At 25.9% G+C, this 24,263-nt stretch overlaps 1 long non-coding RNA gene across 2 annotated transcripts in view; it reads left to right on the forward strand.

The window, feature by feature from the left end:
- Positions 1-24,263, forward strand: part of LOC129988897 (uncharacterized) — a 185,757-nt gene that overhangs the window by 15,801 nt on the left and 145,693 nt on the right. For both annotated transcript variants that reach the window (XR_008785698.1, XR_008785697.1), the window contains exon 2: positions 10,649-10,701. This is a non-coding gene — a long non-coding RNA (uncharacterized LOC129988897). The remainder of the gene's footprint in view (positions 1-10,648; positions 10,702-24,263) is intronic.

A 24,263-nucleotide genomic window follows, 5' to 3' on the forward strand; every position in this document is an offset into this window, starting at 1 on the left:
CGGGTATGACTTCAAAAAAGTGTGAAGAAGAAGAAGAAGACGAAGAGAGTAAAGGAGAAGAAAGGGGTGAGAAAGAGAAAACAAAAGTACTAAGAAGAAGATGACGACGACGACGAAGTAAAAGAAAAAAACATAAATAAGGAGAGTGAAAAAGTACAAAAGAGAGATGAGAATGCCTGCCTTAGAGGAACAACCCTTCGTTCTTTCGGCCAATAAGAAGTCAGGAGATATTTCACACGAGCAAGGAGTTTTTAAGTAAATAAGGAAAACGAGCTTTCGCATTCAATATGTAGCATAATCTGCGCGTGGAAGATTACACGCTCCGCCATCGGTGGCGCTTCAGTCGCTACACACACAACAGAACTCTTGCTGATAAGAATGATGGTGTTCACAGGGAAGAGTAGTAGGAAGTGAATTTAAATAATAAGGGTTTTACAAGTTGTCAGCCATGATCCTAATGATAAAGATTTCTCTTTTGTTGTCCGGATCTACTTAAAAATGTATTTTGTTTGCTTATTTTTTTTCCACCGGTATATACTTCCTTTTGTCAGTGACGCGAAGCATATTTGAAATTATGATTAGTTTTTGAGTGTGTGCGTGTGTATGAAATATTGGAGCAGCTTAAAATTCATTTCGGGAACTAGACTCTCCTTCTTTTAAGTAGCGATAAATTGCCTTCGTCCAACTCTTCTGGGAGTGAAAGATTATTATTATAATACTTTATTTCGCTTTTTTTTCCTTCTTCGCGTATAGTTTCCACACGCGCATCGCTTAGGGGATTTGTTTACACTGTCCAATGATAAGTGAGAAATTTTCTCTTCCATCTCGCTCTCAAAACAAATTTTCTCCCAACAAGAATTTCACCTTTTTCTTTTCTTCTTTTTTTTTCATTCATTTCTTCTTTCTCATTTCCGTCCCTATTCGAGATCAAAACACAAAAATAATTAGAAGTTCGATAACAATAGGATCGACAAAAAGGAGGTATTCAGATTGTGGTCCTGATTAAGGAGGAGGAAGAACTACGTGCCTCTGGAATAATAGCGGTTTTGTTCGAAACCTCCCCTGTGTGTCTTCTTTCAATCTCTATTTGTTGGGTGGAGTAGAACTTTAGATTACAAATATTTTAAACGGAAAAATATTGAACGTGCATTTTTTTTTCTATATTTGCTCTTCATACAACAAAGCCTCGTAAGATAAAGAGATGCAGAAGAAATCCAAATCAAAAGCTAGGTATGAAAATAATGGAAGTCTATTGAATTTCTGCTATTTGGGGTTTTTTTCTTCTAACTTCCAAATATAAAGAAACAAAATACTCGATGGAGAAAAATTTAATGGGTGGTATAAATGTGAGGATTTAAATCACGGAATCTTTTATCGTTGTAGGATGAGTATTCTTTTTCAATACATCCATTTTTTTTCAAAGCAAACTAAAATTTTTCTGGGGAAAATGATTGAGCTGTAGATTTTATTTTTATTCATTAAGATCCATTATCCTGCCCATTATGTAGCTATACCAGCTGTAGTGGTCTAAGGAGTTGCAAGGCTTCATTAGATTGAATGAGTAATAATGTTAACAAATATAATCGCCAACATGCAATAGAATTTAAATGGGTCTCATTTATGACAGCTGATTGTCGATTGAGGCACTTTATTTTACCGAACTAAAGTAAATAACAAATTTTAGAACAAACATACCAGCAGTGGACTAAGGAATTGCAAGGCTTCATTAGATTGAATGAGTAATAATGTTAACAAATACAATCGCCAACATGCAATAGAATTTAAATGGGTCTCATTTATGACAGCTGATTGTCGATTGAGGCACACTATTTTATCGAACTAAAGTAAATAACAAATTTAGAACCAACATAGCAGCTGTAGTGTACTAAGGAATTTGCAAGGCTTCATTAGATTGAATGAGTAATAATGTTAACAGATATAATCGCCAACATGCAATAGAGTTTAAATGGGTCTCATTTATAACAGCTGATTGTCGATTGAGGCTTTATTTTACCGAACTAAAGTAAATAACAAATTTAAAACAAACATACCAGCTGTAGTGGACTAAGGAATTGCAAGGCTTCATTAGATTGAATGAGTAATAATGTTAACACATATAATCGCCAACATGCAATAGAATTTCAGTGAGTTTCATTCATAACAGCTGATTGTCGATCGATGCACTTTATCGCATTTTTTATCAAGATAAAGCAAATAAATTTAGAATAAACATAATCTTGATTTAGGTAACTGAATATTATAGTAGACAACAAATTGAAATGTTGACAATTATTCATATAAAAGATGCAAAGGATATCCAGGCTAAAATCTAGGTATGATAACAATGGTCCAATGATTCCAACATTCGTTTTTTAACTTTCAAATATATCTACTAATAATAAAGATTAACGCATGTGTGTGCCCGATGCATTGGAGCTCTACAGTCCATACCATTTGACATAATTCTACGAAATTTGGCGAAATATATACCTCGGAGGGTAGAAATCTGTACCTTGGGAAATTTTATTAAAAAAACTATTTAGAATTTTAACTTATTAACTTATTTTGGGACTTTATCTTGATGACTTCTGAAAATGGTTTTGCACCAAAATATTTTTATAACCTTTCAAAATTTAAAATATTATCTTTTTAATGATACCAATTTAGTAATTACATGATTTTTTTCCAAATTTTCAGAATTAAAAAAATATATATATATATTTGCTTAATTTCCGCCAAAATATTGCATTATTGGTCTGAAATTCAAACCGTTTCTATTATTTCCTCAACTATCTGATTTCGCGATTTTCTGCCATTGTTAAAGGAGAAGTATTCTAATTAACATTTGCCTATAAAAAAGTTAATTTATAATATCTTGAAATTTAAAGGACATATGGACAGCGCGTTTATGTTTTTAATAGAATGAGACAAATTGTGGAATCATGGATATGAATGGATATGAAGTTATATCCAAACGATTTAACTGAAATTAAATATAATTAATATCACTGGCGAATAAGTTGGCCTCCAAAGGCGACTAGTAAAGAAACTGTAACAATGAAATAGACGATATAAACTTGAGAATTTGAATCATAGAATCTGTCACTTTATGTCACAAAATCTTGTTTGATAAAGCGATTCAGCTGGAAATCTCATTTTGGCATAGCATCTTTAGGATCCATTATATGAGCCAAAATGCGGTTATATGCGGCAGTGAACTTATGAATTACAAGGCTATAGAAATATTAAGAGATATAGAGAAGATATTTGAAATAGAATTTAAATAGGTGTCACTCATTTCACCGATAATGAGATATCGATTGAGCCATTTCATCACATATTTCATCAACGCCAAACAAATAGAAATCTTAGCTTAAACGATTGAATAAGATAATAGGTTTCCAATATATTAGAATGTTTGAAATTTGTAATGATCTGAGTGAAATTAAATTTATGAAATTGATAAAATGCTGTAAAATAATGATAAAAAATTAGAAAAAAAAATGGAACATTGAAATGAAAATTCAAAATATATATAATTTTTTAATAGAAACAATGGGTTTATTGGAATGCGATGGCAATTTATGGCTAATTGGAATCGCGAATAATATTTCATTATAGAATTTCTCTGATAATCTATCTTATTTTTGTCGCCTTCTTATGTAATTACTTCTCTCTCTCTCTCTCTCTCTCTTTATATATATATATATATATATATATATATATATATATATATATATATATATATATATATATATATATATATATATATATAAAGTGTGTGTGGGTGTTTGTGGGTGTGCATATATTTTTATTTATACCTTATTATTTCTTCATTAAAAATGATGACGTAATTAAATATAAAGGTATGTATTAAACTGAACAAAAACATCTTTGTTCTCATAGCTTGAAAAATATTAAATTATACTTTGAAAGCCTTCCAAAAGTGTTCACATTACAAATAGTTTAAAAGCACTCTTTTCTCAATAAACAATTTAAAATGTTGCAATCCAAGCAAACTCTATTCTAGTTTAAAAAACATAATTTCACAAAATGCAGTTCATAACTAAAAAAAAAATCATTAAAAGTTATTAATTTAAAGCAATATAAAGATGCCTTACTCTGTTCCCTAAGTACTAGACTTTTAAGTTTTATTCATATGCAATGAAACTGATGAATCCTAAATTATTGGACAATTTATATGAAATTACTTTATTACTCGAGCTTTGAAAATATGCAATTACTTAAAAGAGGACATAACAACAAACGTGACAACAAAAAAATGAGGCAGTGCTGAGATCCTATTAATAATCGGCTAATTTAAAGTATTTTAAGTAAAGCACTATTTAAAGCATAATGACAATAGAGTATTTTTTGTTTTTATAATGCCATTTTCAAAAAAAGAAAAAAATTACAAATGGTGCTTTGTAATTGATCATTATTGTATTGACCTTTAATGCATATTGTATTGACCTTTTCAGTCATTAAAGCTCTGCTATTTTAGCAGTAACACACTTATTCTTTCTATTGTGAACATGGATCTCCAAATGAGTCTCCTGACATCATAATATCACTATGAACTTAAGTATATGGGTAATATATTTCAAACTACGGGTAATAATTTGTGGCATTTTATTTGAAAAATCCTCAGTAAATTTCAGAGTCAATTAGCATAATGTTTCTTATTTAGTTTTCAAAAACTGAACAACAAAAATATTACCGTAATTTTTGGATTACAACAAAGAAATATTTTGTAAAAAAATTATTCAAAGATTTGCCGAAATTCTGAAAAATCGTTATTGCCGAAAATAAAGTTTCTTTCTTTTTTTTTTTTTCAATTTCAAAACGGTGTAAAAATTATTTATGTATAATAATACCGGCGAAAGCTGTTGAGAAAAAATGCCATAAACTCGCTTAATTTTAAATTAATTAAAATTCTGTATAAATTTGAATAAACTCTCAGAAGTAGTGTATTTGCACCTTTTCAGGCTCTTTTTCATTTATTTGGTAATTCAAAAATTTGGTAAATCAAACAGAATGTTATGCAGAATTCTAATAGTCCCACACAGAGACGCAAACATTTTCCTTTATTATTGATAGAGATTGAAAACCAATATTTAATTTGATTTGTCTGTGTTTAATAAAAAATCTTTGTAACTATGTTCCTAATGCATTTTTCTAAATGAAGCATTTTAAAATATATTTAGTCATGAATTTTATTTTATACATTGGAGTGATTCTTTGGAGGGGTGAGAGCTTACAAAAATGTTGATATACTTACAAAGCTACTTGAATTACTTTTTTCATGGCGGCTGGAAACATTTGACCCATTTACAATCTATTCGTTGTTAGGAAAAAAAACATATATGAAATTGGAGAAAGCTAGAATTATATTTCTGTAAATTTCTATTAGTATTCTTTTCTTTTAATAGAGAATAAAAATTGTGGTTGTGTCTATTACATTTCGCAAATTAGCTTGATTAACTTTTAAAGTAAATGGAAAATATTATTTATTTTAAAGATCAAAAAAGTTAATTTCCCCAATGTATTCTAAGTTTGATAAAATTTTACATTTGAAATTCAAGAGATATATACGATTTCGCAACACATAACATGTAAGTAACTTTTTAACTAAATATCGATTCCAGAATGTTTTTAAAATGTAAACTCGAAAACTTTTTAAAAAATATATTGGAGAAATTTTATAGACCAAAAGTGTATCTATTTAATAATGAATAAAGCATTCAATTGAAGTATGTCGAGGAGATTTTAATTTATAAAGCTGTTTATTAAGCTAACTTATAAAATTGTTATATGTTAAATTAACTTACAAAATTGTTAGTTATCTAAATTGAAATTTGAGTTGCCAAATTATTACAGCAAAATTATTAATGAAATTCAACATCTTTTCATGAAATTTTCATCATCGAACATTATTATGGACATGATAGTCCTTAGAAAAAATAAGATATTTGTTTCAGAAGTAAGCTATAGCGAAATATAAAACATTTGTTTCTAAATCTTCAAGAGAAAGAATTTCCTGAATCGAAATAACTTTCATTTCAAATGTAGTATTTGAATACACAAAATATCTGTTATTCGTAATTAGCAATAAAACTGTTTTTCAATTATTCAATTCAATTGTTCTTCAGCTTTTATCAATGACTTTTTAAGCATATTAGGATCAATTTTCTGGACTTCTTAACTCGGCGCTATTATACATAACCTATTTTTCCCTCCTTGTCAAACTTATATGTCTCTAACTGTAAATACGTTTCAAGGTATCAAGAAAGTGATAAAACTTATTATAATATATAAACAAATTAATGTCTACAAAAGAGATTAATCTTATCAGAAGCGCATTTAAAAAATATTACCATAATATTTTGTGAAACGTAATCTTTAAATCTAAACCACATTTCAGGTTGGGTTTTTTTTTTCGGTTTTTTTGTTTGATCAAAAAAAGTTTATTCAAAATTTGAATATTTATTGAATGAATCCTCAGCGACAAAAATAAGTAAAGTCAATTACTGTCTACACAGCATTAATATTTCATATGTGATATATTTGGAATCCCATTTTAAGATAAAAAATTTATATCCCATCCAAACAAGGCATCAAAGCCTCTTTCAAATTCAGTTTTTGTAATAAACAGGAAATAGTAACTTTAAATTCATAAGAAGTCGTGTGAAATGAGTCGAAAAATGACAGTTTACGCTTACATGAGCACTCTTGTTTTCAACAAGCTAAAAAAACTTCAATTGGAGTGTTAAAGTTCTTGTAAAACTTGTTTCAATCCTACGTAGAAGGATTAACTTTCCAGAATTGCACTTTCGTGGATTCTTAACATGAGAAGCCTTTTAAAAAAACTTTAGTGTATGTTCTGCAATGAATGGTCCAGCGCCCGCATTTCATTAGTTTAAAATCCCAGTAACAATTGTAAGCTTCTCGAATGTCCAAATGAAATGTAAAGCTATTAGATGAGATACGCATGCGCGGAAGCTGTACAATAATGGTGATGTGCGTGTGTAGGAGAGGTTCAACTGAGGACACCCAGGAATTAAATTCAAGGTGTTTTTTTTATTTATTTATTTTTTACTGATTAGAGCTTGGGTAATTCAAGAGGAAATGATTGAATCAAATTTTTTTTTACATTGAGTAAAAATTTGCCGGAAAAGTAAATTAGCTTTAAAATAATATTTTTTTTACTTACTATATTTGTTTAGTATTTACTAGGAATAAAATACCATCTTTTTGATTAAAGAAAAATGTTAAAATTTAAAAAAAAAAATGTCACTTACAACAAATTCTTTTGTTATCATTATCCTTAAATCATTTTAATTTTTCTTTTTTTAAATCAATTTTATAACCGTTTTATATTGAATTGTTATATTATTTTAAACAAAACGAGATTCGAATTAAGTTATCCAATCACATTAGCAGATCTTCCTTAAAATAATGATATTTTCAGAAAAATTTTACCAATTTCAAATGCTTGCAAAATATTAATATATATTACAAAAAACTTATAACTTAATTATGTTTATTTAATTAATTTAAATATTTTGATTTTATAACTTTATTGTTTAAATAAATTTCAAATATTTAAAATATTTTTAAACATTTGCAATTTTTTTTTTTTTTTTTTTGCTCGTGACATTTTTTCAAACATCCTCATTCAGGCCCAATAACCAGAATAGCATATTGTTCTGTATCTTATCATAGATATATTAACTCGAGACTGAAAAAAAATTATTAATAAATTACAAAATACAATTTTTTTTTATATAAAAAAATAGGTTTTTTTTTTTTTTTTCGAATTTTGTCTTTTTCGAAATTAAAATCTGCATAACTTTACAATAGTTCTTGTTTGAGTATAGTTTGATTCATTTCCCCTACTATATTAGAAACAGAATGCAAGCTAAATTTCAGCATAAATTTTCAACTTTTTTTTAGTAATCATGTTTAAAAATAAAATAAAAAATATTTTAAAAAACACATTTTTAAAAATTGTGTTTTTAAAAGAAATACTATTTTTACAAAGAAACCAAGAAAATAAAATGATTTTTTTTTTGTAAATTCCTCCAGAATTAATACTTCTTTCTTTTATCGAATGTAATTCAATTCAAAATTTTAAATTTTAGAGATTTTTTTGTTTATTTTTTTCGTGACTAGTGAGTTATTATTGAGATATTTCATACAGCTTAACCCTGGTAATAATTTTAATATTTCTTCAGTCAATTAACTTGAAAATGTAACTTATCTAGAGATGATTTCATCAATTGTTCATATGTTCTTCGTTGATTTCATTTATAACCTTTCTATGCGTTTATTGGCAAAGATTTCAGGATCAGCAAAATTGAAGATTGTTCAGTGATTCATAATTATATAAATTTTTTAATGCCATCAAAAACTAATAAATTTATGCTGAAAGTACTCCAAAATAATATTTAGTATATCGTAACGAAGCAAATAACTTTAAATAACCTAAATAAAAACAATGAAAAGGTTTATTTATATTATAGTAATATTTAGTTTTCTTTTCAGTTGTAAAACTATATTAAAATGTTTTTAATTTGACTTCTAATTATCATAGAAGTGAAAACAAAACAGTTCCAAGAATGTAAAAGAACGCACCTTCCAAAATGTTTTTAAATCAAGATTTTCCACAAAAAAAAAGAAGAATTTATAGATAACAGAATGACTGAAGTTTATATTTATGATCCTATAATTCAAAACACGAAATGATTATAATTCTGCCGTTTAAAACTTACTTTCAAGGTTTCAAATCAATTTTAGGTAAAAATATTTTTAGAAATAAATTTTTCTTTTAAAATTAATAGGTAACAAAATAAAAATAATCTGAAACCTTCCCCAATAAGTTTTACTTTTACATTACCTACAATAATTGATTAATTATAAACTGCATAACCTTACTTTAGGAAATCATGTATTATTTTACCGATAAACATATCTAATATTTAGTAGATAATTAGGTAATAAAATCCAAAGTAACTAATCAGTTCAAAAACTCAGAGGAAAATAAACTACAAAATAACTATTTTCAAGTTATTTTGTAGTATCTTTATTACGAAGATTATCCTAATATTAAAAGAGTAAACATGTCAAAACATTGTCATTGTCAAATGTGCATGCATTAATTATTCCTTTGCAAAATAGGTATATTTTTAATGGTAAGAATATTCCGATTCTTTTTCCTTATTTTTCAGATTGAAATGCGAAGAGGAGAATATTAAATGTCAAGAAATTTAGATAGATATTAGAAACAAACGAAGAGGCTTTCCAAAAATTTGCACTTTAAAAATTTAGATAAAAAAAATAAGATAAATGAGAGCAAATATTAGATATTGAAAATTTATTTATATAAATGTTTGTAAAAAAAATTAAAATAAGTAAAATTTTGAAAATAGTGAAAAAAAATCGATTTAAAATTTCTAGAATACTAATCAGTTAACAATTTATAAAAGATTAAATTAAGAAAAAAGCAACTTTCAAATAATTTTAGCTATGATTCTCTTTTTATTTTATCTGAGTTCGCAATATCCATCCAGACAATAAAAGTTATAAACATATGTTAAAAATGTATCTTAATTCACCAATAAAAATGACTCAAAAGTAATTGAAAAAAAGAGGGGGAAACGCTTACGACAACTAAAACAATTAATTTCAAAATAAATATAAAAAAATTTCTTCATAAAAAGCAATAAATCTGTAATCGTCCTTTTTATTACCATAAATAAAAATATTAACAATTTTAATTACCCTAAAATAATAACATTAGATGAAAATAGTAAAATAAAGTAGCAAAAAATATATTCAGTTTTTTATTGTCAGGATTTTAAAGACTCGGTAATCAAGGATTTTTAATGTACGAAGTTGATTCTAAAAATAGTTTACAATTATCTCATTTCATTTCATTTACTATTATACATTATTAATTTACTACTATTATTATTATACATTATTCATTTACTATCTCTTAATATTTTTATAAAATATGTGTATAATATAAATATGTATGTAAACATGTATAGGTTTAGTATGGCATCAGAAAACTTTTCTGTACCAAAAATTCGAAAAAGATTACAGGATAAAAATTAGTTATTATTTTTAATTTATTGGTACAGAACTTAAATTTTTGAAATTTATAAAGTTGACCTCTTTAACATAGAGAAAATTAAAAACCTTGTCACTTGAATGAAATAAATACTTTTTAATTAAGGTATAATATCTTATTGCTGTCTAAAATGATGAATTCCCAGAAAAGAATATTTAAACAAAATACTTTTTTTGAGATTTTGACTATATTATATGAGTAAAGAGAACAAATTGATTCTGAAAAAACAAACAAACAAAGATGCAAACAAATAATAATTTAATATCACTGAATTAAGAATTTAAAGGATACTATTATGGTTCGAAGTCTCAAACAAACATTTAAGTTTGAGTTGTAAATGTTTGATTAAATTATTTTTACTGTAAATACTTCTTTCATCTGATATTAGCATGAAAACTCATGCTAATATCATGCTATTTTTTCTTCAAAAAATAGGTATGCATTAATTTTAATGAATATTCACATATTTCATTTAATTTCAAATTAATAAAATTTTGTTTTATTTTACAGCAATACAGCAAAGCTATGAATCTGTAGTTGGAATAGATGCAAATTAGTATGCAGTAAGTTATTCTTATTAATATATATTTCCTTATTTATTTTTATGTATTGGTAAATGATTAGTAGTTTATTAAATTGCACTTATTTAAGTCATTAAGGATATAGATAATAGGAAATTCAGTAAATGAAAGAAAAATCGTTTACTTTCCGAGAAAGAAATGTATTTGCACAAGAATCATTAATAGTACGTTAGTATAGTCATCATTAAAATCATTAATAGTAATCTTAATAATACGTTCAAAAAGGCTTGAACTGCGGTCTTTATGCCTTTAAAAGATACAAAAATCAAAAAATAATTACGAAGTTCTGAATATGCTCAGAGGGCCGGGGTGGCCTGGTGGTAAGGTCTCGGCTTCGGAACCGGAGGGCTTCAGGTTCGAGACCCGATTCCACCGAAGAACCGTCGTGTAAGGGGGTCAGTTGCACGTTAAATGCGTCCTGACCAAACGTCCTCCCGCTGGTGTGGTGTGGTGTGGAGAAGGGGGTGCCAGCTCAGGTGTCGTCCTCGTTATCTGACAGCGGTTCAAAATTACGAGGTCCGTGCCAAAATAGCTCTAGTGTTGCTTCAAACGGGACGTTAATATAACTAAACTAAACTGAATATGCTCAAGAATATAATATATTCTCAAAATATATATATACAAGTTAAAGAAAATCATATTTATGAATATAATATTTATTGATAATTATAAACTAATATATACAATTACAAGAAAATAATGTATATATGGTGTAGCTGTAAAACAATCTGTCACTTTCTCATTACCTGAATGAATATGCCGAAATTTAAATCGTTTAATTCTGCGAATTTCTTAAAATTTGTACGAATTCATTCCTGCTACAAATTATTACTATATAAATTAGGAATTTTACAAATGATTTTTGTTTATTTTCAAATGTATATAAGAACCATGCAAATATCTTTTTGCATTTTTCAAAAATATAGAAATTATAAGAAGTTTTCAAAATGTTAAATTTTTGAACGCATTCATTTTCAATTCCCCTTCTTCAAAGCTTTATATGGTTTTTAACTTGTAAATAAGCCAAAAAATCACTAGGCCCACAATCAAAAACTGTAATTAAAATTTATATCCATACTTGAATTACAGTTTCTTTCTAGAGTGAAATAAATAATGAGCTGCATTGTATAATGACTTATATATTTATTTTCGAGTTTATTGAGAACTCATTGAAATTAATGCATGCTCTTAAGTTTATTAATTCATTGCATAGGAAGAAAAATGTTGTTACAAGAAGGTGGCAAAATTTAGGAAGCTTTCATTTAGATAACATCTGGAATTACATGTTTACGAAATTACTTCATTGTTAACTCCCTCCACCACCTCACTTCCTGTCGTTTTCAAAATCTATCCAAGTATTATGTAAAATAAAAACTATTACCCTTGTAGTTTTACACGTACAGAATCAAATTTCCTAATTTTCAAAATTATCTATTCTTTTTTTTTATCATGAAATATCTAATAGTTTTCCTTTAGAGATATGTGGGAGAATACAACGCAAATGATGAAATAAAAGTACTTAAATTTACAGAAATATATAAATTTTTCCTAGGATAATATTTCACTACATATACCAGCTTTCAAAACTTGGTATTAAGTGCATATTTCTAATTCATATAACTATCAGATAAATTGATTAAATATAACTGCTTTTTCCAGGAAATTAATATATAATTAAAGAATATTATTCTCAGAGTAAATGCTAGAAAAATGACTCTAAATTTAAGGTGTACGTACACACTTGACATTTTTTTTTAAAATTTTAACTTTAAAAATCCAATTTTTTCACAGTAGGTCATTAATATATGTTTAAACTCATTTCAGTGAGAAAAACCATATTACTTTAATTATTAATTAATTAAATAATATTTAATGAGCTAATTAGCCTATTTTTTGAAACATGATATCTTAAATTCTAATTTGTACAGACACATAATTCTAGTTGGAAATGATGCCTAATATTAATCTTCATGTTGTCTGCCTCAATCAAGTTAAAAAAAGATGTAGTTTTTTTTAAACAATTTTTTCATCAACAATGAATAGAAAAAGCGAGATTTTTTCTGTCATTTTAACATTTAAATAGCTATAAAAAATTTATTTCTATAAATATAACTTTGATTGAGGCACAAAACATCCGCTATATCATACAGATTATTTTGATTTATAAATAACTGCATTTGGTTCATTTCTGGTTTAGTTATGATTGTTTGAATGAAGCAACATAGTGGAAAAATATCAATCTTCATAAAATGAGTTTTAAAAACACCGTAACTAGAGTTTTTAATGAAAGCACATCAAGAAAAATAATTATAACTCGAGAAATATTTTGAATATTGACAACATCTTGGTATCGTGTGAAAGCTAAAGGATCAGAGAACATTATTAAGAAATAAAAAAATATTCGATATTTTGAACGGTTTTCGAAGTTTCAAGTGTGTGCATACACCTTAATTAGCATTTTTTTGTATAAATAATCTAAATGTTTTTAATACATTAGTTTCTAGACATTCCTGCAAATATGAAAAACTATTATATCCATAATAACGTCATAACACAACATCTAATTTCATACATTAAATGTGATTACAATTTTTACATGATAAAAGCCAAATCTCTTTGAAAGATAGTAGCATATGGAGTTGACGAAGAATAAATTTTAAATATAAAACATCATAATGATACTAACATGAAATAATATTCTGCTTTTGATTTTATTTGATACATTAAATTTTTAAATAATCTATTTAGAGCAAATAGTGATAGAATGCAATATAGCAACAATTTTAGAAGAAGCAAAAAAGAAGATAGAAGCAAAGATAGCAACAATTTTAGAAGAAGCAAAAAAGAAGATAGAAGCAAAGATAGCAACAATTTTTTCTTCCAATGAAGATTATCAATATTTTCAATATTATTTTATTAGCATCATTTTTTGAAAATTCCTTCATCTTAAGTTCAGTGTTTGAATTCTCATTTTTATTCACCGTATCCATAGTAAACAAATTTTAGAGAACGAGGTAAGATATCCAGCGAGATGTGGAACAAGATATTAGATATTACATATTATTAAATTAATTTTTAATCTTAAATAAGTTACTAATTCTTAAAAAAAAGTTTATAGGCTTTTAAGGATGGAAGTTTATTAAACATTTGTATGTAAAAGAAGAATTAATTTAAACACTTAAATAAAGTATCAGTTTGGAAAACTCTAAATTTAGTGTTGCGCTTCACCCGTACTATTGTATAATTTATGTCTCGAATTAGAACAAATATTAATAAAATCGTACATGATAATTATTATTTGTATTTAAATATTTAATCAGTATTTGAGTATTTACATTTGAATAAACTAACTTATTAATAGATTCGCAGGTAATTAAAAAACTTATATATAACAATTCCGTAGGAGGGAAAGTGATTAAACAAATTTAATTTTCTTATATTTAATAATAAAAAGAATTAATTCAATGTATTTATGAATTAAATAATAAATAATAGTTATTTATTTGGATCAATTTAAAAAAAAAATTATTTATTTACTTGTTTTAAAACATTTTGTCCAAAAAAATAATCGGTTGAAGAATTTTTCATTTACAAATTGAATTATTGCCCATTTGATGAAAACTTTTTTTAAACAATTCCGTTATTTAATTAATAATAAATTAATTCTGTGTAATTTAATGTGGATCATAATCACCCAAATATGGTAATCTGGGAGTTCCATTAATTTTAAAACGAAACTTGGTTGTGAAATAAATACTATAAATTATATATATTTAAAGCTAATATAATAATATATTTCATATTTATAAATGTATCAGACTATTTTGCAAATCATTCTATCAGTGAACATTAAAAAAACTCATCGAGAAAACTTAAATATATTTGCATCGCATTTCCCAATGCATATCATTACATTTATTCTTCACGCAGTGTCATACATTCAACTGATTAACATATTCTTAAAACAGGTAACGAAGGACAACCCTTTTTTGGGGGTGAGGGAATTTGAAGAGATAATTTCTCCCTCCCTCATCGTTTCGAATCACCCTCCTCCTCCTTCTCTTCCTCTCTCTCCTCTTTTTAATTTATAACTGAAGCCCGATCGTGGACCTATCCCCCCCCCCTTCGCCTAAAGTAGCTACAGTGTCAGCCCTGATTTCACGAGCCTTTTTTGTTTCCATGGTTACCAGACTTTAAAAGAGAAGGCCCAGGAAATAATAACAATAAAAAAAAATTCTGTGAAGGATAGTGAAAAAAATAAAGACTCACAACATATACAAAAAAGCCTGAACCTAATTACTTACGTCAAAGAAAGATTTCTCATTCGCTGGAGAATATTCGAGAGGTCGCAGCATATATATATTTTTTTTTCCTTTCATTCCCCTATAAGAAAACTGCCCCTTTATAAGAGAGAAAGAAAGGTGAAAAAAAATCTTTCAAATAAAAAAAAATGTTTAAAAAAAGAAAAGAAAAACTAGAAAATCCCAAGTTATTAAAAGTGCGGTGGACGATCGACAACTTTGACGTTTTTTTACCCCCCCCCCTTTTCTAATGTTCGAAATACACATTTTTTTATTATTATTATTTCTCTTTCTTTCTCTCTCTCTCACACACACAGTCTTTTGCTCTTAAAATGCATATATCTATATACACACACATCGGTTGCTAGGGTTACCCTTTCAAAGATATGCGCGTGAACTCCGCCTATCAGTAGTAGCAACAGAAAGAATAAGATAGACAGATAGATAGATGTAAGAGAGATATAGACAAAAACGTGTGGAGGAGTTGAAGGGTTGGAAAGGAGGGAGGGGGGGGGGGCTCCAAAGACATGAGCAAAAATCATTTGAAGAAGGAAAATGGGGGAGTTAAAGCTTTGATCAATTCTTTAACTCTCCCCCCCCCAACGGCACTTTTTTAAAATCACTTTTTTTGTAATCTTTTTTCTTTAATCGTAATAACCACTGAAGATGGGTCCACGGACCTCGTGTTGGGACTGCTAGAGGACTTTTTGTAGGAGGGACTTTCAAGAACGTGTTCTTGGCGAATATAGACTCTTTCTTTTTCTCCCCCCTCCACACGAAAAAAAATAGTGAATAAAAAAAATATAGAGACCAGAGGTTAGCTAGTCTGAACAGCAGCAGTAGCAGCGGTAATTTTTATCTATCTATTTTTTTTACCTCCTCTTTCGTAAATTTTATTTTTATCGAATGGCAATGAGGAAAGAAACTGACGATTTTTTCGATTAAAAAAAATTGAATGAATGATGGAGATGGGAGCTTTCTTGACGTAAAGAATGTTAATTAAAATGGAGAAAAATTCAATATGCATGGATATCTCGTATCATCTACTTTACCTGATTTTATTTGAAGAGCTTGAAATTTTTGATTTTCGTAGAAGGGATCTTATTTAATTAATGTTGATATTTATGAAGAGAGATGAAATTATGAACCCTGGAGTCTGAAATTCCAATAGAAAATGAATTTAATTTCAAGAATTTTATTTTTGTCAAGAAATTATCAGAAAGTAGTACAAGAAGAGAAATATGACTTATAAAATTATTTCATAATTTTTGAAGAAGATTTCTGCTTCTCTTCTAAAAGAAACAGCTAATTTATAAGAAGATGAATAAATTTCAGAAAAAGATGAAGATTATTTTGCTATAAATTAACAGTTAATGCACATATCTTATGTTATTGATGGAATGTAGAAATCATACAATGTGTAAATTAAAACTGAAATTAAAACACTTAGCTAAAGTTAATTAGGTACGAAAAAATTTTCATCTCCCGTATTACACAGTTCATTGGTACATTATTTATTAGACACTCGTAAGAAAGAGAAAACGATCTTTAATCGAGCAAGAGCAACTATTCTGTATGTTAACTTTTTTCAATGAAAGTTTTCCTCGTTTTTAAATGATAAGTATCTGATCACCTGAACCGACCCTAGCCGTCGTTATAAGGTTAAACTGATGTACATATCCAAAGACTTTTGTAAAACTTATTATCATCTAACTAAACACATGGTATGTTCTTATTTCAGTAAATTGTGATTAAGTAAATTCATACAGTAAGTGAGAGTTGAGAATTAAATATATTGGCAAATTTTAAGCATAAAATATTTATTTACAAATAGATATGGCGTAGTGACTGGTAAAAGAAAGAACTACATAACATTGCAAAACATATATTATTTATTGAACGATGCTATATTATTTTCCTAAATTATTTGCATTTGAAGGAATCAGAATGTTGTAATGTGAACATTACGTAGTTAAAATGCTGAAAATTCCTAATTTTTACGTATTATTCAATTTAAGAAAATAAGTTACAGGTTCTAAAGTTTAAATAATTAATGTGCAATTAAACGGTCTTTAAAATTTATTGGCAAAAAATACAAAAAATAATGTAATGGATGGTAAAAATTAGAAAAAGATTGCAATTATTAATTTGTAAAACAACAGATCCCCCTATAAAGGAGGGGAGGGGAAGTATTAGAAACATTCTACTAATGATATTGTTCAGTTATTTTCAATTTCAATAAGTAATAATTTAAAAGGCAGCTGAAATGTAAAACATTTGAATAAAAAATTTAAAATGAATATATCTTATAAAATATCTCAATATTCATTTTTGATTATTATTTCGTTTACTTTTTTAGATTTCCTATTTTTGTTCATTTTGGCGTAGGAGAATTAAACTGTAGTCATTAGTTAATAGTCTATACGTCCTTATCAATATAATGAGGTCTCACATAGTGAAAACCGCCGATTTCGGTATAGTATTTCGAGCATCAAATTTCGAGCTCCAAAATTCTTGTATCCAACCATATTTGAGGTCAATCCATAGTTTAAAAAGAGCAGGGCTTAGAACAATTTATGTGCAGCTATAGTAAATCTTTGTCATGTGCTCAGAATTTTTATCACGTTCTTATTCACTTATTTAGCTAGTAAAAGCATATATATATATATATATATATATATATATATATATATATATATATATATATATATATATATATATATATATATATATATATATATATATATATATATATATATATATATATATATATATATATATATATATATATATATATATATATATATATATATATATATATATATATATATATATATATATATATATATTTGTAAATCTACACTTCATTTTATCGTATTATTAAGAGGTTTAGTTACAATTTTTCCGTCATAACTTTAATCTTTTAAATAGTAAATGGAAAAAAAAAATTCGGATGCACATACTAAACAAGTAGAATACGTATAATATATTTACGTATTGCTAGAAATTTATTTGAATTCATTTATTTATTTTATTATACTGAATTCTTAAAAATTTATTTTAATTAATATGTTTCAATTACTACCCAGAAATGTTTAACTGAGATTTTCTTATTATATTTAGGTGAAGAATTTGAAGAAGTAGATCTTAAGATATAACGATATATATATATTTTAATTTCTGGTTTAAATCATAAAATACGTCATTATTACTAAAATAAAATACTTAGAAATTTTGTAAAACCTATTACAAGTGATATGAAACAAAGTGTTCTTCATCAATTAAAGAAATACATACTGATTACGAAAATATTATCAAAAAGAAATTTAATTGAATATAAGGAAATTATGGAAAATGATTACATTTCATAGGACAAAGAACTAATTGCAATATGCAGGAAAAGAATAAATATTAATTATTAATTGTTGTATCTTCTAGTAGAATACTTATCGTTGTTCCCATAATCAAAAAATCAAATGAAGATAATAAGGTTTGAAAAGGTTGGTTTAAGGTTGATAATTTTACAGATATATTCTCAATGCTAATGACCCTTTTTCTACTGTGGGAACTATCTTTAAATAGAGAATGTGAAACTTGTAAATGAAATGATGGATATCAATCTTTTAAATTCAACTTTTAAAAAATAATTTTATAAAATGAGCACAGTGCTTCTAATAAAAAAAAGATGTACCCTCCTAAAATATTCTTTTTTCAAAAATTATCTTTTTTTATACAATCAGAGACTATTGGTGAAGTTTTACAGATTAAAATTTTTAAAATAAAGTAATATACGTTTGTAAAAATACGAATTATATTTATCTTGAGGTAGTTTAAAGAACAAATAATTTCTTTTTCAGAAATAACAGCCAAACTAGATTAAAACTTGGTAATTATAGAAAAATTAAAGGGCTTGAAAGAATTTCTAATATTGAATAAAATTATTAATCTAATAAATAGATATGCCTACACCTTTAATATCCACAAATAGTATAAAACAACTGTGACAACTGTAAAATTAATTTACAATAATTTTTATACCTATCTTAACTATTTAAATCTGAGAATAATTATTAAAAAATCAAATATATCTTCTTTTGGCATTCTAATTTTTTAAAAAGATTTCTCATTTATTTATATAATATTGCACCAAATATGTAGAACAAAAATTTGTATTTCATTTAAATTATTTTTCAAAAATTCTTTTGAAAATATAATCATATGTTTTGAAAAGAAAAATTTACTGAAATAAAGCAGAAATTATATAAAAATAACTATTGAGAAGGATTAAATCATTGAAAATATTAAATACTTAGTTTAAAATGTGCAATATAGAAATAATTTATATAATATACTGTGTAAAAAAAGTGTAAGAAGCTATAAAAGCAAACTCTAATGATTCTTTTTATATTATCCTGTCAATTTAAAACTTCAGAACTGTCAATAAAAGTTTTATGTTCCTTAAACAATCCAATTAAAATATATCTTACAAAAAAAATTTGTGGCTTAATTAACTTAAGTTTCTAATGCTAAAATTATAAGATGACTTAAACTCTATATTTTTTTGAGGGAAAAAACTATTGGATGCATCAATGAAATGTATTTCAAAATTTCATAACTGATAAAACAACGCTGAATAGAAATTTAAAAAAATAGAAAAAAATAATTCCCGTCCGAAATTTTAAATAAATAAATTTTAGATAAATGGCATGTAATTTAGGGATAGAAGTAAAAATTGTGTGTATATTTTAAATTTAGCTATTATAATGTACTACATGCGCATTTTTCACGATTTGATTTTATAAAATATAGAATTGCATCTATATTAGATTTAATTTAAGTAATTAAAGTCATAAAAAGAACATAATTTAACATCAACTGCTTAGCTGCATTCTTTGTTATATTGTTCTCTGCCATCACGCTGAACTTTTTTCCTTAAAGCAACGGATCCTAAGTTGGCTAAACAAATTAAACATGTTACTCGGACATGAATGGATCCAACTGAAATAATTCATTGTTATCACTTATATATTTGTGTAAAATATAATATACAAAAACCGTTTTTAATCATTAAGTTCAATAAAATATGAATTAAAATATCGGTATGTTCTATTTTTAAGTTTTTAGTAAAAAACTAAATTTTGTAAAAAATAAAAAATAAAAAAAAGACAAGTTAATTAAAATGAAACCTTATTGGTTAGGGTATAAAAGAAAGTTTACCTATCAATAAACCCTATAAATAATGTTATAGAAAAATAAACATAACTCTCTTTTCATTAAAAAGCGTATATTTATTTTTCTATTAAACATTATAAAATAAATTTTTATACCTTAATATCCTAAAAAGTTTCAATAAAAAATAGATAATTGATGCTTATATGGCTGACTGCCATTTAACGTTAAATATCATGCTAAACATTTTTGTTCTCAAATAAATATACTTAATACTATAATTCTCCAAAAATTACATGTATAATATAATAAATCTCGACGGAGATTTACTTCAAGTTATTGCAGTCAATTAATATTTCTTAATTGCTTTCGATGTTTTAATTACAGATGAGAATTATGCTAAAAATGAGAGACAAAATAAATAGCATAAGAATTTTTTAAAGGTTATTTTTAATTGATTGATATCTAAATAAAAGGCATTGCTTATGACATTAATAAAAAATATAATGAATTCAGAACTTCAGAATTTTGCATTTTTTTTAAACTTACGCAGGGCGAAATTTCCACTTATTTACTTGTTTAATGCAATGACAATAACAAATCTAAGAAATTTTGACTAATAATAAAATGAATATAAAATAAAATTCAATACAGAATTTTTCTGACTGAGACAGTATCAAAATACTTATTTTCAATCGAAAGGAAATCATTTATTGAAAATGTGTAAAGGCATGGAATTTTTAAAAATTCTGAATCACTGAATGCTTATCTCAGCGTTCAAGCTAAAGATTTTAGTAAAAGAAGGTATTGCTAAGAAAAATACACTAAAAATGCATGTGTTATTACACACAAACCCCAAAGTTTTTTCCGACTGATTAATTAATAATAAAATTAAAATCCATTATATTTCAAAGCCCTTGTTATGGTAGTTAAAGAACTGTGGACTAAATAATTTATATATTTTCAATAAAATTGATTCAATTTCCAAGGACAGTTTCAAGAATGTTAGCTGATATTATATGTTCGATATATACTTCATCAAGAAAAATGTATCAAATAATTATGCCTATTTTATTTATAAAATAGTTTATATTAGTCATCAGAGTATTTATTGTGGAGGGATAAGTTCTACGAAAATTCGTGTCATTAGCCATTAAAAATAAAAATTTAAATTCATTATTTTTCGAAGTTTTTGTTTCAAAAACTTTTTCTTTTCTTTCTTTTCGCCACCCCTAACTTAGAATCTTTCAAATGTATGGATATATGCGGACAGATTTATTGAGGGAAAAAAAAATATGCTAAAGTTCACATACAATTCACAAAATAATACTACAACAACTATACACAGTACGATACAACTATGAAAAAAAGATAGTAAAGAATGAATAATTATTATTTTTAATGAAAAAATTCAGTTATAGAAGTTTTAAGAATATTGGCTGATAAAATATGTTTAGCGTAATTTTCTGGGTATGGTATATCGAATTATTATACTTATTTTGTTTGTTAAAATGTTCAGATTAAGCATTGAAAATTGAAAAAGCATTTATTCTAAAGTGATATTATATTATATAAAGTGCGATTGTAATTCCCCATTTCTCTATCTTAAACTTTTGTATAATTAAGCCCTTATTTATATCCTTTTTAAAAATAATTTATTCAAACTACAATTTGTTTTTGATCTGTATTTTGAAAAAAAATAGGAAATATGATTAATTTGTCCATGAATTATTCAATTTAACATCTGTCTTCAACAGTTTGCATGTAAACTATTGTATACAATATAAAATGTATTTTAATAATGTATATACAAAGTATTTTAAATATGATAAAAAATCTATTTGAATTCCAAGTTAAAAAAAAAAAGATTTATGTCTACACACTCTTTAAATTCTTCTTCTATGATAGACACAAGAAAAATTTTTGAAATCGCTGTTGTTATAAAAAAAATATAAAATAAATATCTAAGAGAATCTGATTTTATAGATGCATATATTTAAGAATGAGATAAATCTTCGTCCTTACTATCGGCAAATTTAAACTGTTATTTCTATCAGGAAAATTACAAAAAATAATCAGCCTGTCATTCACATTATATGATTATGTATAAATATGAAACATGAGCAAATCTTTTTATCTGTAATTTTTATAGTTCTATATACTTTGACATCATTATATAACATATTTTTACTTTATACTTTGACCCTTTATACTTTTTTTGCTTTTATACTTTCACACTTTTATACTCCTTTTTACATCTTTACACCTTTATAGTTCTCACTATGAGGGAATCGAGAAAAATTTAGTTGATATTTTTCTTATCACCTAGAAGGATTAATTGCCCTTTCTTAAAATTTCTACAAATCTCTGTAGAAGATAAAATGGAGGACAGAATTACTTTATGTGTACCCTATAATTTCGGAACACAGCATTGCACAAAAATTATTTTTACTCCGTCTTTAAATTTAAAACTAATCTTTCCATTGATATGTATTTCGCTTCAGTGCATCTATTTCTGTAATTTTAATCGATGTTTCAAAAATGTTCTGCAATGATATTATTCTAATTGAGGCTGAGTGTCCTAAAATATTTTGAGGGATTTAATATAAGAATTCCAAAAACCGTACGACGTAAATTATATGCATTTTTCTTTTTATTCTATATACAGACATATATATCAATCCATCTATTATTAGTTATTTGTGAAGACATCTAATGTTAATGGTATTAAAAAGTTTTAACCTCGGAAATATTTACACATATCTATATCTATCTGTCTGTCGGTCCGTCTATCTATTTATCTATCTGCCTGTCTATCTATCTATCTCTTTATTTATATAAAGAGAGAGAGTGAGAACAAATAAACACAGTTGAAACCTTTTATACATGGGCATATTTGATAAAATATAGTTCTAGTGAACCGTTCAGAAACGCTGTATTCAAAAAGATGGTGATATTTCAAAATCTGAGTATTTTAAATCCATCTATTGTTAATGGTATTAAAAAGTCAAACACAGAAAATAACATTGATTTTATAATGATATTAAAAGCTCTATTAAAAAACAGATGTATATTTTAATTTTGTTTAATTCAGAGTTCCTTAGTTATTTTGTAATTTCGCTGTTTCTTTATACAATTCATACCTGGATTTATTTTTTGCGATACTATCTATAAATGGTGGAATGGCAACACAGGTAAAAATATCACTCGCAACACGCTACGAAACAGACTGTATGCTAAAGCAATTACACTAGATAGGTATTTATTTTTTGAAAATTCAAAACTATAAAGAAAGGTTTTTTTTAAAAAATATTAATAAGACTTTTAATTAAAAATGAACCCAAATGCTAAAGTTTTCCTTATACAGATTTAAAGCATGTAAAAACTTTTTAACACCATTAAAAATATTTTTTTAAATATTTCAAATCTGGAAATTTTATTTTTGTGCAACGATTTTGTCATTGACAAACTGTTTGTAATTGCATTTTACACTAATATTTTTCATCGTTAAGTAATTGACTCATTTTCATCTATATTAATATTAGTATTTAATAAAATTTTATTCCCATTACCGCAGTTATATAATTTAAAGTTAATTTAAAAAATAAAATAAAAATAGAAGAATAAAACCTAAAAAGTTATCGAATAGCAATATTTCTGAATAGAATTTCGTATCTCCTGTAAATTTCTTTGGGCAAGAAGATGGTATTTTAATTTTGCTTTTAATCTATTCTTTCCAATCATAGTTGTGCGCATTAAATATAATATCATAAAATGAGGATTTATGATATTTCATCATTGTTAAAATTGTTCCTTTTGTTGTCAGGTTTTGTTAAAATTGTGCCTTTTGTTGTCAGGTTTTTTTAAAATTGTTCCTTTTATTGTCAGGTTTTGTTAAAATTGTGCCTTTTGTTGTCAGGTTTTTTAAAAATTGTTCCTTTTATTGTCAGGTTTTGTTAAAATTATTCCTTTTGTTGTTAGGTTTTGTTAAAATTGTTACTTCTGTTGTCGGGTTTTGTTAAAATTGCTTTTTTTGTTGTCAGATTTTGTTAAAATTGTTGTTTTGTCAAGTTT

This window comes from Argiope bruennichi, chromosome 10, assembly GCF_947563725.1.
Source record: "Argiope bruennichi chromosome 10, qqArgBrue1.1, whole genome shotgun sequence".
Classification (NCBI taxonomy): domain Eukaryota; kingdom Metazoa; phylum Arthropoda; class Arachnida; order Araneae; family Araneidae; genus Argiope; species Argiope bruennichi.